This window comes from Macrosteles quadrilineatus, unplaced genomic scaffold (genome assembly GCF_028750875.1).
Source record: "Macrosteles quadrilineatus isolate MER2022 unplaced genomic scaffold, UCM_ALF_1.0 Scaffold_8__2_contigs__length_117827958, whole genome shotgun sequence".
NCBI lineage: Eukaryota > Metazoa > Arthropoda > Insecta > Hemiptera > Cicadellidae > Macrosteles > Macrosteles quadrilineatus.
The window spans coordinates 49,376,917-49,394,226 of record NW_026542601.1 but is presented as its reverse complement, the minus strand read 5'-3'; positions in this window follow the sequence as shown (position 1 = coordinate 49,394,226).

The window sequence follows — 17,310 nt, the reverse complement described above, 5'->3', positions numbered from 1 at the left end:
AGGCTTTTGCCATATCAATGTAGGCTGCATCAACTTGGTAGTTCTTGCGAAAGGCAGACAAGACATATTCTTGAAAGAGCAGGAGATTGGAGACAGTAGACTTGCCTTTCATAAAGCCATGTTGGGAAGGATGGATTATTTTGGATAGAAAAGGATTCAGTCTATCTACCACGATACTTTCAAAGACTTTGCCAATTGCCGGCAGAATAGTGATTGGACGGTAGTTCCGTATGTCGCTGGGATCATTTGCTTTATGTAAAGGAATGATAAAGCCCGACTTTAAAGAGCTAGGGAAGATTCCTTTGTTAAGTGATTCGTTGAACAACACTGTGAGGGGTTCAGCTAAGAGAGATCGGCAGTGATGAAGCATAGATGGCGGTATATTGTCAATTCCAGCTCCCTTTGTAGTGTCCAGATTCTTAAGCTTGCTGAGAACTTCTTCAGTTGAGGTTGTTATGACACAGAGAGAATCGAAGACGGGATAGCTAAAGCTAGGTGAAACTCGTGACGATGGAGAGTAGACCGAGTTGAAATAACTGGAAAACAGCTGACATATGCTTGTTGTGTCACTGGCCACTTCGTCATCCAAATGCAGACTAGACGGCATGTCAGGAGTATTTCTTTGAGCCTTAACTAGTCCCCAGAAAGCTCGTGGATTAGAAGATATGTTTGATTGAACATTGGATAAATATCGAATGTGGCATTCACGAGACAGCGACCTACAATTATCTCTCAGCCTTGAGAATTCATAATAATGGACAAGATTGAAACTTCTCTTGAAACGTGCATGCGCAGCTTTCTTTTCAATAATGCATTTTTTTAGGTCATCATTAAACCACCTAGGGAAGCGTGAGATACCAAATTTCTTCATCGGACTTGCATTTTTGACGATTTTCTCTAAGGAACTTTCCAAAAGATCAAACTTTTCATCAGTTGAGATCGGCTGGTGAATAAATCCCATATCTGCTTCCTGAAGGGCTATAAAAGCAGCGGGGAGGTCACATTTCCCCAAGTTGTAGCCGCTGTAGCTGTTGTCACAAGTAGAAGGCATATAGCACTCAAGAGTAAGGGACAGAGGAGGGTGATGAATTTCAGGTTTAATCAACCAATCGTTGGCCCTGATAACTTGCACTTCACTATCAGAATGGAAGACCAAGTCCAATGTTACTCCTCTATGGTTTTGAACATGATTTATCTGGAAGAGAGAGTGCAGAGAAGACATGTCACGGAGGTATTCGCAGCAATGTTGAGGAAGGCCAGATACAGGTAAGTTGACATCGAAGTGAGGCAAGTTGAAGTCTCCAAAAATGAGTGTCTTCTTTGGGAAATTTGCCAATTCGACTGTGCTATATATGTGCTTGAAAATGTCTTCAAAAATTAAATATAACCTTTGAATCCTGCTAAGCCATTACCATTAGCACAGCCACAGAGGTGGCTGTGCCATTAGTCATAACTATTTTTCTTCTTGTCTCTTTTATGTACCAAACATTGAAAATGGTAGTAGCATATACCCTTCATAACTGGGCCCAAAATGTCCTTGACCATTGAAATAAAAAAGCTCTTACATTATAAAAAAAATATAAAAACATTTTATACGGAAACAAATATAGAACCCATTTTATAAATACAAAAATTACAATCTTTTAAGTCGTTGTAATATGACAAATACAACTTTAAAAATACATAGAATATTTAACCAAAGATAAGCCCCTACAAGAAACAACAAGATAAACCCTAACAAAGAACAGCATGATAGACTATCAGCTACCTTTAGTCCAGTACAGTACCATAGATGAATTATATTACAAGTTTATCCATAGATGAACTGTCATAACAGTACTTCGAAAAACACAAAGAGCCACAGAAAGCTTACGAGTTTTTACTATACCTGTCCTATAATTGTTCCTTTTTACATTGGAACAACTGTTCGGTCATTGTGTTTATGTACTTGTATTGTTAGTTTTATTTTATGATTGATTCTTTATTTTAATAAAGTGTAACTATAGGTAATTCTATTATTAATTTAATATACAACAATACCACTGTCATATGAGTAACATGGATACTTTTTGGGAATCATAAACTTCAACAATCAATTTGAGAATGGCTCAGCCATTGAATTTATTTTACCTTTCAAAAACATATACTGTAGATTTAAATGCAGCTTCTACCAACGGAAGCTAATATAACAAGAAAGTACACTTTCTATTTTTCATTCATTTTTTTTCAATGGAAATTGACTGGGAACATAATATCTGTTTGGTTCTCGAAGTGAGCCCCGTTATCTAAGGCGTTGAAAAGTGTGTTCCTCTATATACTCTGCTGTGGTGTAGTAGGGCCTATTGATTAAGTATTGTTTAAGCTTTTATATAAATGTGTTGTGTTTGTCAATGGCTTTTATAGAGTCCGGCAGTAAATTATAGAAATATGAGCCAGTGTATAGTAAAGGATTGTAAAGGATGTATAGTAAAGGAAGTGGGGTGTTGGTGAATTTTGTAAGTGTGTGTTGTGGAAGATCAATGTTTGCCCTATTTCGTGTGTTGTAGTTGTGTTTATCTTGTCTGAGACTGGGCGAGGAATTTATGGCCAGGATGATGGTTTCCAGAATATGAAGTGAAATAACGGTGAGGATTTTATTTTGAACAAAGAAGGGTTTGCAGTGTTCCTGATAATCCAGCCGCAGTATTGTTCTGATGGTTTCCTTTTGACGGATAAGGACTTTGTCGATCTTGCTAATAGGTGCTGATCCCCACGCCACTATTCCATATCTCAGGTGTGATGAGAACAGGGAGTGATAGGCCACCCACGCTGTTTCTTCATTTGTAATATTTCTGATTCACCTAATTACAAATTGCGCAGACAAAAGTTTTTTTACAGAGATAATCAATGTGGTCACTCCAGTTTAGGTTTTTATCAATGAATACACCGAGGAATTTTGTCTAGTTCGAGTTTGTTTACAAGCAATTAACAAACAAAACAAATTATAACTGTCAAGTTTACCAGCTTATAAGATGTAACTTCTTCGTCACTGCCCTTATCAAAAATCTTTATGAAAAATAAAATAATTAATACTGTTAGTTTGAATATACTATAGTAGCAACTCAGATTCCTAAAGTTATACCAACACTATCACACAACTCTCTAAAGTTGCCGCAAGATGGCGCCCATGAGAAGCGGAGAAGATGGATTTCCTTCAACAAAGCCGAAACAGAAGCAATTTCCCACCAAATTGGGCGTCCGCAGCTCGTAGCGCCGCGGGGCCTGATTTCCATTAAACCATTTGCATGATTTAAATATCAGGATCAAAGAGAGCAATCTAAACTTTCCCGCCTGTCCTTCCCGCCAAAGATTGCCGACCGCGGCAGCTCAAGTGAGTTTAAAACGCAATTTAACTCAACCCCGAGCAAAATCATCTCGTCCGTTATCAAACTATTACTTCCAAAGAAAATGTACGTTCCAGCTTTCTGAGTATTTTTAATTTACCTGTTTTTGTTAGTGGTAAATACATTGTGGCTTAAAATTGTCTTTTTAATGATTGCTACAGCAGTCTAATTTTGTTCTGTTGTATAACTAAACTTATAATTAGTAGGGTTCTTATATCATAGTACAAACTATGTAATCAATCGTATATGCTCTTTGTAGGCCAAATTGTTTTAATATGCATTCAGTTTGTGATACATCACATAAGAATGGTTTATAAGTATTCTATAAACTAATTACTACAACAATTTTTTTGTGTTGAATGTTAGACAAGGCATTTAACTAAATATGTGTTCTTTAATCCCAAATAGTTTTTACTATTGACAATTTTGAAGAGAACTACAGTTGAATTCTATATAATGTAAAACATCGTTTACTAGTTATAAGTATTTGATTTATAACTGTAGTTTGGATTATCTAAGCACATAACATAATTTGGTCAATCTATCTATCTATATATATATAGGCAAGCATGTTTCTTTAAAACCTTTTTTCTCAGCTCGTGTGCATCGCAGGGAAAATCTACGCATACTGTTGGAAAAATATTTTCCTGTAGATGTGCAGAATCCCTTTATAAATTAAAATAGGCTCAAAAATAAGCACAAAAAATGAATTTGAAAACTTAAAAAAATAACATGGGAGTTATGGGTTGCCATGATGGTGACGAAATAACAACCAAATATAAACAGAAAATAAAACAAATTTCTATCACATGTTTTATTTACAGTGTGGGGTTTACACTTTACATTACATAGTGTAAGAAACGGCCATGTGTTCCTAACTTTGCCTGAATAAATAAATAATTGTTCATTTAATTTAATTTAAATTTTTTATTTAATTTCATTTACATATTTTTGGTCGAGTTTTTGACCACTCACTGGACGACCTCTAGTTTTAATAAATATGTAAACTAAAAGATAAAATAGGTAAATAGGTAAAAATAGGTAGGCCTAGTGGTATTGCTAATCTCTATTCAACATTTATCTTATCAACAAACCAAAAACTAAACCTTTGTCTATACCATTAACTGCTGCAATAGTACTGCTGTAGTTGCACTGAAAACCAACAATTTTTCTTAATATAACAAATAAACTAACGATATTATATCCAGAGCACCTATATTTCACATAAAATTATGTACTTCCATTATTGAAATATCAAACTACCCTCTATTATTGATTATTGTGGATCTTGTCATACTCTCCACTTATTTTTATAATAGAATTCATTCAGGCTAAAATCCCATGGATGTTCATCCATGATATTGTAAATAAAACTGTCTACAATCCTCTACCCTATATTCTCTCACCTTATAAATCAAGACAACATAGATTTATATAGAAATTTGGCCTTCTCCAAGATTTTATCCAGACTACTGTACTCCTCAGCTTATATAACTTTTCTCCTCTACAAAAGGGTTGCCCTCTGAAACTCTTGTACTTAGTCATCATGCATAACGCCTCTTAAGCTTATTGATTGGTGATGTTGACTATCTCGTTCAACTATTATCGTCATAATAATAGAGAGGCAGTTGGGCGTATTTCAATCCCGGGTATTAGTGAAGTAAGAGTGAAGATTGGTTTGAGTGAGAGCTTTGTTCTAAATACAAAAGTGGTTGTCCTTTAGCGACGGTTATTCTTAGACCAATTATCGAGGTTTGTTTGATTCAGTACCAAGCCATCATTAGATGGGTTTTCTGTATCTTCTCAGGCAGGCAACCTACGATTGGGGAGCGTTTCATAAACTCCAAATTTCACAAACTCCAACGCTTAAAATATTAAATAAACAGAGCGGTTCATAACCTCCAATTTTCATAAGCTCCAAATCTATAACATTCAAATAATCACTGTTTCACAATGTCCAATTTTCACAAACTCCAACGTTAAGATACCAAATAAACAGTGCGGTTCATAATGTCCAAATTTCATAACCTCCAACGGTACAGTCTGAGCCAGAAGTCTCTACAGTGGTTGCCACAGTCAGATAGCAGGCACCGTTCGCCAGCGCTCAACTACTGATTATACGTGCATTTTATGATTGAAGAACACTCAGCTGTGTGACTCAAATATGTGTTAGCACACAATGAGCAAATCAAATTTACATTTTTACATTTTTAATACCTTTAATTCAAGCTTTCAGCTGAGTTTCTTAACTGTTCCGTCTCTCAATTAAAAAGCCAATTATTACATTACAAATATCGTAAAAGATTTTTTACCGATGAAAAATTTTAAAACATATTAATATGTTTTATAAGTATATTTTCTAATGGCTGTTAAAATTTCATAATGATTACATCAGTTGTTTTTTGTTATGTGTAAAAATAGCCCTTTGTTAGAAAAGTGCCGAAAACCTTGTACTTTATTCATTCTACCCACTGAAAGGATGAGTTTAAACTACATAAAAAGGTAGAAACTAACATACATAAACGCAGAAATACATTTTTATAAGTAGGATTTAACTTATACATCATATTGTAGGTATACTGGTCACGTTTCAATAAAAGCTCATACTCGAGTATTTACACTTTTTTACTCGACAGCAGTCTCGTTTCTCTTTTGCAACTTAATGTGGCTAGTTCAATAATGTTAAAGTTTTGACAAGGTGATAATTTATATTTTGATTTGCCTTTTCAGTGGAGAGCTAAGCATTGTATACCTTTTATTTACCAATAAAAATGCGTAATCACAAACAGTGGAGTCTTTGACTGTCGTATAAAATATTAAGGTATGAAGTTGTTGTTGTTGTAACGATTATTGCATATTCTATTTAAAAATAGTGTTCAATGTAAATAATTCAACAAGTTATTAGATAGGTACCTTTTATAGTTTTTAGATTCTATTTAGCAACTTTCCCTATAAGAAAGTACAGTAGCTGTAGGTGGCATGGCAAGACCTAGGCCCGGGACCGATTTACTTTTTGATTTTGATGTCCCCAGAGGCCAAAAACACAATTCGTTAAAATTGTTATATTTGTACATACAGGGTGAGTTTTAATTGTCCCCCCCCCCAACTTTTTTCTACATTTTTTCAAATATCAATCCCAGACCACTTCCAAACATTGTTGGGTAGTAAGTACTTCATTTTGACAAGGTGGTCATTTCCGGCCGCCATCTTGGATCCGCCATATTGGATGCAAAATATTTTTTTCAGATGTAAAGGTGGGGTTGTGACCCATTATTTCGAACTAGATTTTTACCCTAATTGCAATGCCATAGACCGTTTTTAAAAATATTGATCCATTCCAAAGTTATGAGGCCTTTTTAAAACTTTATTTTTAGCCCATTTTAACATTGTGCATGTACAAACTAAGACCATAATCTCAAAATAGTGCTAGATAAAGATAAGTATACACTACCATTCATTGTCGACTTATTTTCACTTGGTTATGACGGATTTATTTTTTCGGCCGCCATCTTGGATCCGCCATTTTGAAATGTGATCAATTATTTTAAATATGAAGGGGGTGTTGTGACCCATCATTTCGAACTACTTTTTTAAGCTAAACTCAATGCCGCAATCCGTTTTTTGTTATCATGTTTTGATTTTGAAATATTGACATTTTTAACAAAAAAGTTGCAATATTTCATAAATGAAACTTGATAACAAAAAAAGGATTGCGGCATTGAGTTTAGCTTAAAAAGGTAGTTCGAAATGATGGGTCACAACACCCCCTTCATATTTAAAATAATTGATCACATTTCAAAATGGCGGATCCAAGATGGCGGCTGAAAAAAATAAATCCGTCATAACCAAGTGAAAATAGGTCGACAATGAATGGTAGTGTATACTTATCTTTATCTAGCACTATTTTGAGATTATGGTCTTAGTTTGTACAAGCACAATGTTAAAATAGGCTAAAAATAAAGTTTTAAAAAGGCCTCATAACTTTGGAATGGATCAATATTTTTAAAAACGGTCTGTGGCATTGTAATCAGGGTAAAAATCTAGTTCGAAATAATGGGTCACATCCACACCTTTACATTTGAAAAAAATATTTTGCATCCAAAATGGCGGATCCAAGATGGCGGCCGGAAATGACCACATTGTCAAAATGAAGTACTTACTACCCAACAATGTTTGGAAGTGGTCTGGGATTGATATTTGAAAAAATGTAGAAAAAAGTTGGGGGGGGGGGACAATTAAAACTCACCCTGTACAGCTGTCCGTGTGAAAGCATGCATTTTCTAAATTTAAACCGACGACAGTCAGGGATTGCCCTGGTGTCTTAAAATGGTTATTGCGAAAGCAAGACAAAAAGGAAATTTTAGTTTCTTAAATTCAGAGGGTAATTCGGATGAAATCATCATTATTCTTTGGATTATGACTATTTCTCCTTTAAACTTAGCACTGATCATTTTTGCTTCAATCACTTTTGGTGTCATTTTTAGCGAATTTCCTTATAGGGAAATAAGCTATTACCGTAGGTGGCATGGTAAGACCTAGACCCGGGATGGATTTACTCTTTCATTTTGATGTCCCCAGAGGCCAAAAACACCATTCGTTAAAATTTTTATATATGTATATATTCAATTCAAACAATTTTAATTAATGCATTTTTTTTATTAAATACATAATCCCTTGTGACATGCAAAGCACGCGCGGGATGAAAAACATATTTTTATTAATTTATTTCATTTTCTTGTTTCTGGCAGAAAAAAGCTCATTTTTCCTTCTTTGTCACTTTAACAGAACAGTGAGTAGACATTTCCTATTGCAACAGTTTTAATCATATAAATAACACTTAGACAAATTAGAATAATTTAATAAGAACACGGTTTTTAGAAAGACAATAAATTCTACATGCAAATATAAATAGTTATTTATCTAAAACAAAGCTAAAAATAAGTTACAGATTAGTTATGCTATATTATGATTGATAGAAAACAACAAAGCTTTTGACTTTATCACAGACCTTTTATCATTATAAACTTCATTACCGAACATTTTTACAAACGCATTAAAAAATTTTGGACCAAGACAACAAAACTGATGCCTACTAGTTTCCTTTTTAAAAAAGCTTTCTGCTAACAAGTAATATTGTGCTGATCGAGATATTCTATTGACAGGTTTCATTTTAAACATGTACGGATATTAAAAAACAAACATAATCAAACAGTATACGTGCAATTGATTGAAGGTTAAAAGCTCTTCATGTTCAAAAAGATAACTTACTCTATCATATTTTTTAAATCCAAAAACAGCCCTCAGTGCATGTCTTTGGTTCGTGATGACAGGTTGTAATATGGTAGGATAAGTACCCCCATAATGTACTATTCCATATCTCATCACACTTTCAAACCAGGAGATGTATACCTTTTTTTAAATGCTCACTCCTAATGTTTCTCTTAAGTGATATAAAGCATAATTTATTTTCCTTAATTTAATTGAAAGTTATTTTACATGCTGCTCCCACTTTAAATGATGATCAACAAACAATCCTAGATATTTAACATATTCTACTACTTCAATACAACTGCAAGAACAATTATACAAACAAGGGTGTTTACGGTACAATTAATTAAATTCATTTTGTAAATTTTCTCGTGATTGATTATAATGTTTTGAGTGAAGTGCTTGATTTGCAATTTGACAACCCTCAAGGAGTGGTTTTGGGCCCCATTATTTTTTGATATATATACTGTAAACGACTTGCTGGAGCTTGATTTATGTTCAAAAATATTTGCCTAAACTATGACAATAATCTCATGAACCTATGAGGATCTGTCTAGATATGATAAAATATAGGCAAAAGTGGTAATAAAGGCAGACACCAACCCGTACAATAGATATAAGATATAGTCCGATACGAAATAATTGTAAGAGTTACTATAAAATGATTGTCAACTGATTTCGTAATGGAAAGTTATATTGCAAAACATGGCATGATACAGAAGAAAATATATTTTAAAATCAGTAAATAGTATTGCAAATAACAGTTCAATAACTCCCGTGTTGTTTAAAATACAATTTAAGAATTAACAGCTGTTTAATTCAAAAGTATTATCCACATCATGAAAATGTAAACAAATCTGTGGAGGGATCTTTAAGGGCTTCTGGGGCAGAGCCCTAACGGGATTCACTTCGTTTTTTCTTTTGGTAACTCATCTAGAGACCAAGACCTTTCTTTTTACACCTCTACCAAGTTTCTACGACTACTAGTAGTCGTTCTCTCAAATTAGCGGAGACAAAGTTTCCAATTAAATATTTAGATTCCTCCATGGTAATCCTATGGAAGAAAATCCAACTTTGATGGAAGATCCTGCCCAAACTAATAAAGATTTCAAATAATGAAAAAGACTTTGCAAAACTACAGATCAGGGCCATTCTTTTGACACTTTAATCATCGAAATCAGTCCAAAAATGAGGGAGGAGGTCTGTTTACAAAAATCGGCTTAGCGTATTATATATATAGATTTCCGTAGTGGTTAATTATTCATGAGATTTACTTTCTGGAGAGAATGTGTAGAATAGTGTTTTATTAACTGTAAGGGTTTCTGTAATATTATTTATAATATGTTAAATTACCTTAAATTATCACTTACATTTCATTACACAGTTTAACTTTAACTAGTCTGAATCTCAATTTTTCAGTGAATATAAATTAAAATGTATGCAGCACTTAGCTCGAATTGATTAGGGGTTTAGGTTGGATAAGAAAAAGTACAGTCCAGCAAAAACTTCGCACCACGGCCTTGCTGGCGTTGCAGTCAAGAGGGAAGCTATCGTCAAGAGGAAACACCATACTTTGCAAAAAAATATATAGGCCTATTTTTTGTTTTGGTCAGAGAGGTTCTGCCTGTGGCTAAGTTTTAGCCAATAGTTTAATGCATAAAATAGCCTGTATTTTTTAATTTTTTACAAACAATGTTTCTGTAGATTGCTTAAACAGGTAGGGCAATTTAGCATTTTGCAACGTGTAGAAAGAAACTACAATCGTACGCGTGCCGTATGGACTAATGTTTAATTACCTAAGGACAAAATAAAAATTAATTTATCTTTTACTGACTTAAAAAAAAAAACTGCAAAATCGGCATGTAAACTGCGAACTCAATTAGGCATTTTACCATCACTAACTTTAACAACAAAACCAAGATACCAGAAAACCAAAATAAATTAGCCAAATAAAATTTTAACAAAATGAAAAATGACATTTGGATTACTCCATTTGCCAGTCAATTCTGCAACATACTGTATACTATAAAAAACCAGGGTTAAGGTTACCTATATTAATTAAGACTTTTTAGGGTTATAGAATGTTGAAGAAAATTATTTTACTGTGAAACTTTTCAAATTTGTGTATTTTTAACGTTTAACATGAAATAACCACGTTGACTAAATAATTAACGATTCAAGATGGAAAACTCCTGCTTTGTTTTTATTTCAAAAACATTATAATGAGATGATATATTCTAAACGTTTCTGTAAACATTTGACGCTTACTTTAGTGTTTAATCAATATTTTGTTTAAAGTGGAATGACCTCAACGGCTACTCTGGAACTAACCTGAGAATTAAACTAAAAAAGTTCGTAGAGACAATATATTTTTTCACTAAAGCAATTACTATGACAAGTTCCAGTGAGCGGGATTTATTAATTTTGTTTGGAGAAGGTTTTAACTAGGTACATTCTGTTTCTCAAAGGAAAAGGGGTTAAAATCATATAGACTAGCATGCATAGTATGAATAAAGTACAGGGAAAACCTATAACAGTAATATTTTGAGGTAGTTTCCTTTTCTTTATATGCTTGTCAATGCTGGAGAAACGTAATTTCGTGATTGGTTTCGACAAATGGGTAATCAAACCCTAACCATGCACTGCAGTGGCAAAAATGTTAGACGTGAGCCGTTGATTAGCTTTTTCAAATATAGATGAATATAAACTCGTTAAATGTTTTAAAATAAAATCATAATATATCCATTGAATATAACATGTAATACTATCTAACAACTAAATGGCTAAAGAGGATGAAGAAGCAAATAAATAGGTATTGTAATGTGGTCTCAACCATGGTCTCAACTATGAACCCGCTGAACGTTTTAAATAGGCCTATTTCGATAGAATGAAAAGTCAATCGCACTTTTAGCAGGAATTCCACCACATAAACTTAGAATAAGAGTAGTTTCTATTTTTGTTTATATTATTTTGACCAGGACCAAATCTAGGGTAAAGTTTAGTCAAAGGGATGCATTTACACTAATTTAGTTTACCTTCGAAAGGAGAATAAAAGTAGAAATAATAACTGGGCCAGGTCACTAATTCAGTGGGTTTTACCAAGAACTTAAATTATCTCCACATCTTTATATGCCTTTTCATATTTCACGAAGACAATTTCCGAAATTACAATCGGGGAAGCATTTATATCAAAGAATTTTGTTAACTATAGACTACCGGTAAGCATTAAAATGCACAAACATACGCCTGTAAATTAAGTTACCATTCTTCGTAATGTAATGACATATTTGATGTAATATAATGATAATTAAATGCTAGAAACTCAGTTTCTATATCCCGTAAACTGATGCTGAGCCGGCCAAACTCCTAGCGCCAATGCCGCGCCAAGCGATTTTATGCCTATTTTTAATCACTTAAAAATGATACAAGCAGGCTCCGTATCAAAAAAAGCTTCAAATAAAAAATAAAATTCATACTTTGATCTAAAACTTTGCCGCAGGAATTTTTTTCCTGACCAAAAAATAAAAAAGTTCCTCGCTTACTACATTTTTCATGTTTTTTATGGTGTTAAAAACAATCATCTGTTTTAATTTGCCTAAATAAATTATAAAAATTATGTTAAGGTAAAAACTAGCTACATAGTAATGAGCACTGGTTTTTCCAGAAAAATAATATATCAATTTGAAATTTGTATGTTAACAAATAAGTGTAGCAGAGCAGGTTGAGTGAATGTATGTTTGTGTAAAACAGAGAGGTTCATTCGGCCCGTCCGCCTCGGTATCCCGCCAATTCGATTGACTTATGGCAGAGCCTGTACCGTTGGAGCTTATGAAACTTGGAGGTTATGAACCGCTCTGTTTATTTGATATTTAAAAGTTGGAGTTTGTGAAATTTGGACATTGTGAAACTGTGCTTATTTGAAAGTTATAGTTTTGGAGTTTATGAAGTTTGGAGGTTATGAAACACACTGTTTATTTAATATTTTAGACGTTGGAGTTTGTGAAATTTGGACATTATGAACCTCACCCTACGATTGTTAGGCGAGCTATATCTGCAGAGCTACCCACACTCCCACAGAGCACTAAATGAGAAATTCTTATTTATTGATCTGTGGAGACCCAGCTACCATTAGCCATTTTGCCATATACAGTATTGCCATTTTTGCCAGATTTAGCCATTTTTAGATAGATAGATCTATGTTTGTAGTCCTGCATTTTGCCTGTAAAGTCGTTTGTAATTCTTCCAATAAAGAGTCTACTGGTGTCGACAGCCAAAAACAATGATACGCAACACTCGATAGTTCAAAACACTTTTTTACCCTCGTCATTCAATCCGTGCCCTCCCAATAAAACATGTGTGTCTATTTCCGACTAGAAAAACATATTGTCCTTTCTTCAGCATTATTTCGACAATGACTCTCTCAACTCCAATCTAATTCCTCTTCATCAGAGTTTAGCCTCGTGTATCCCCGAGTGGCGTCATCTTGGCGCCGGCGGAGCCCGGACGTCCCTATAACACTGTGAGTTGAGTAGGCGGCGAGTGTTGAGTAGTGAGTAATCAGTAAGCGACACACGTGCGGCTAACTTACTCAACAACAGTGACAATCAGAGAGCGTGCCGCCACCGGGCGCCGGCATAATCAAGGCGTTCCTCAGGGCTCCACTCCCGGACCCAACATCTTCGAGGATTTTGCTTTCAATTTGGTTTAGTTTCGTTTCATGTGTCCTTCTATAAGTTATAAAGGATGTTGGATTAAAGAACGAAAGAAAGAAAATAGGATTGTGATCATCTAGGTAAATAAACCATAATTTGTTTTATATTGTTTCATTTTTATATTTTTTTAAATTTAAATGAAGAAAGTTGTAGCCATACTTAGTACAACACATACTAAGCAGGATGCAGGATAATAACTCTTAGTATTTTGAAAAGAGGCCGTGGAGCATTTGTTATAAATAATAATAATTGCAGTTTAGTTTTTACATCGAACTATAAACGATAAGAGTAGTTATGGGCTATTTTTTCAATTAGTTGATTGTTTCCTTTTCACGTGTAAATTAGAAAAAAAAACTATATTATGTAAAGTTTTGATCACTATCCTTCTTCTGAGTTTACCATGTGGTTTTTAACATTTACGGGATTTCTATCCACAATACATATCATCTTGATTCTACATTCTGCCACACTGATCTTTGTACATAAAAAAATTGTAGTCTACCAAGACTTATGCAGCGTTTCAATTTTAGAGAGCATAATTGCTAAAACGACCAGGTTGATTTGAAAGAACCCAAGCCTTTTACACAATATTTGACTTATATACCGATCAAGACGCATCGAAAAAGAACCCTCCTGGGCAAAGCGAAATAAGTACACATGGTAAAACATAGAAAATCAAAAAGGGTAAATGAAGTAAATGAAAATGCTAAAACAGTCTTTATAATAGTAGAGGACGTCATTGCGTAAAAACTGACATGCAAGTGACCGATCTGTTCTTTCCCAAATGAGTTGTTCCTTGACCAAAAAATGTTGTTCTTTTCAAAAAATTGGTGTTTGTTAAACAAAATTGAGTTGGTTTTAAACACTAGAAGAGCTGTTCTTTGACAAACTACCCTTGATTACTAGTTGCATTTCTTGCATCAAACAAGTCTGTGTGAAACGTTATCTTGTTAAGGCAATTGCGAAATTGCACCAATGACTGCAATAGTCGGTGTGTAGATGCGGGCCCGACACGGACATCTGGTCTAGCAGACGACAGATGGTGTCGAGCCACACTCCGTATCCTACTGCGGTTCCGCGTCAACTTGCCACTTTTTGCATCTGAGATTGCGGATGTTCGCGAATTCCCAACATGTGTTCGACCTGAATTCTAGTGGGAAAGGTCATTCGTGTAGTTGATTAGATTTATGGGGTTAGTGGCCAGATTTATATGAGACTGTTTTAACTTCCTCTGAGTGTTTAAAGAATCAGTCCTATCATCAATCAGTTGAAGAATAATGAGAATAACGCTAGGGAAATGGAGTTGTTTACTTTGATTATGAGACATTTCTATAAAGGTAAAAAATACTCAGCCATGCACGTCAATCAATTTTGAGCTTTGAACAAATACAATAAGAAACCTTTAACTAAGAAAGAAACAGTCTGGATCCGAGTAGTTTTAGTATTTTAGTGCTCACCCTTAAAATCTGAAGTTATCTGGTTTTAATTCTAGCCATACTTATACTTATCTTACCAACGGCGATTGGTCTTCACCTTTCCAAATCAAATCCAATAGAAGTGACGAATTTTAAAAATATTACGCTTAATTATTCGTATGTTTTTGACCATGATTTGTCTCCTGGTTTGAACGTTGATACACATTGAATAGTTTATAGCTTTTATCACAGTAGATCCTTATGTATTTTTTTTCAGATCACTATATTTTTTGGTTGCCTCATTGTCCAATTCTTCGGCTTCTCTGTTGAACACTTGACATCGTCGTCAAGTAAAATACCTGGTTTTGCTACAAAACTAGATTTTTTACTCTGACGCACTGTATACTGTAGTTCAGAACTAAAACCAGCAGACAAAAATTATTTCACGTGATTTTCTAAATGTGTTTAAAAGTTAACCAACAGGTTGCAGCACTACATTCTTTTGCCATTATGGTAACAGCTAATTTGAAATAAGCAGCATCAAAAAGCTGTGATACACAATGAGAAAAGTCAAAGTAGGATTGTTTACAGTTATATTTACGTTTTTAATTTAATAAATAATTTGTGATATTGTGCGAACGTTTGATGATTTACTTTTTTCTATAGTTTAGGTGCAGCAGTATAACAATATGACTATGGTAGATGTGTATTACTATAGCATATCGTAAATATAAAGAACCAAATACAGTATTCTCAAACCTTATCATCACCCACTGCAAACGCATAGCACGAGTATAACTGCAATTAATAATCATTACCTTATAACCTTTCACAGAAATGTATTTATTTTTATTTGAAGAAATATTCTTTTTAACAATTAGGTTTAACAATTAATTTATTGTACGGATCTTAGCATTGCCCCCCCCCTAATCCGCACCACGTTATTTCACGTTCGGTTTCATTGGCTTCTTTCAAAGTGCTAGGACAGTAATACCATTTAATTAGTTGTTAATATCCATCATACGATCATTATCTACCTTTAACAGCTAAATTTAAAAGTTGGTTTATGTTTTCTATTAAACAAATTTCCTGAACGGACCAAACAGCAACAACTAGTTAATTATACTCACTATCCTACATTCTTGTTTGTTCACCTAGGCTGTAGTCCACTCTTTATTGTGTTACTTTACCAGTTGCAGGTGCCTTGACCAAACTACAGAAGCGACTTGTCATGTTGGATGGTCTAAGTGGGTTAAGATGATCCAAAACGGAACCACCGTCCACAGTCCTTGCCATCAACGAACCAGATCGATTCTGCGTTCTCCTGTTTTCTTCCTTTCGTCCTTCCTACGGTATTCATTCGACGTAGAAAAGTAATTGTTATTATATCCTACATTCATGTGAGTCAATGTTTAACTTTTTTTAAAGTTGAGTAAAAAAACAGTTGCAACATAGTAATTTTCGGAGGAATTAAGTTAAGGATATGTGAAGTTATTCCATAAAGTTAAATTTTGATTGGTTCGTTTTAGTTATTCAAAGATTAAAAATTGTACCGTAGTGATATGGTACATGCTGTGTTGAACTACTGATAGTCTTGGGTACACTTCATATGAACTAATAACACAATTAACACAAATTATGTAATTCAAATGCAGGCTGTCATAATCAACAAAAATAATCGGTATCAGCAATCTGATACATACTTTCTCCCATTAGCTTCTCAACAACCCTTAGTCTCGGTAAGCGGTGGAATTAACTATGATATTTTACAGGAAAAACCTCAAAATTTGCTATAGCTTTTGCACCGTCGTAATGTTTACAGCAATGAGGTTTGTACCATTTTAGGACAAACAACACAAAAGGAAATATTGTGAAAATTCAATATTTCCACCCAAAACTCAAACCCAATATTTTTTTTAATACGTGCTCCATATAGGCCTACTATGTGTTGGGGGAGAAAGTAAAATGTTGACGTTTTCACCTTAACCTTAGGATAGCAACCATTCCGACATCTGATTTAAATTTTGAAACTCTAACTTAACACATAAACTCTACAAACCACTGAATCAAACCCAAAACCTCCAATAAAACATCGATCCAAGAATCTACGACTATAAGTTTAATCGACTGATTATATGGAGTGCGGGGGAAGGGAGACGAGGGGTAAAGCGAATCAAATGAGCTGTTAGAGAGCAGATGCCGCGGTTTCCGAGCGAAAGGGCAGATTATTAGTTGACAAAAAGGGCGCGAAGGGGCAAAGGGTGCAAAAATAACACGGGGTTCGCAATCCATCGGTTACACTTGGGGTAGTTATTGTTACTGGGTGGGTGGCCATCTGACAGTTGCTTGTGTACTTGTAAATTAAATAAGGGTGGTCTTCGTTTATTTTTACGACGACCTCTTATTTTTATTTATCACTCTCGATTCGCCTCGCAACGCAGTTCCAGATGGAATTGGAGTTGTTCATTTATAAGGGTGGGCATTGTTAGGGCTGTAAGTTGATCAGTATTGAAAGAGGAATTTGTAAGTATT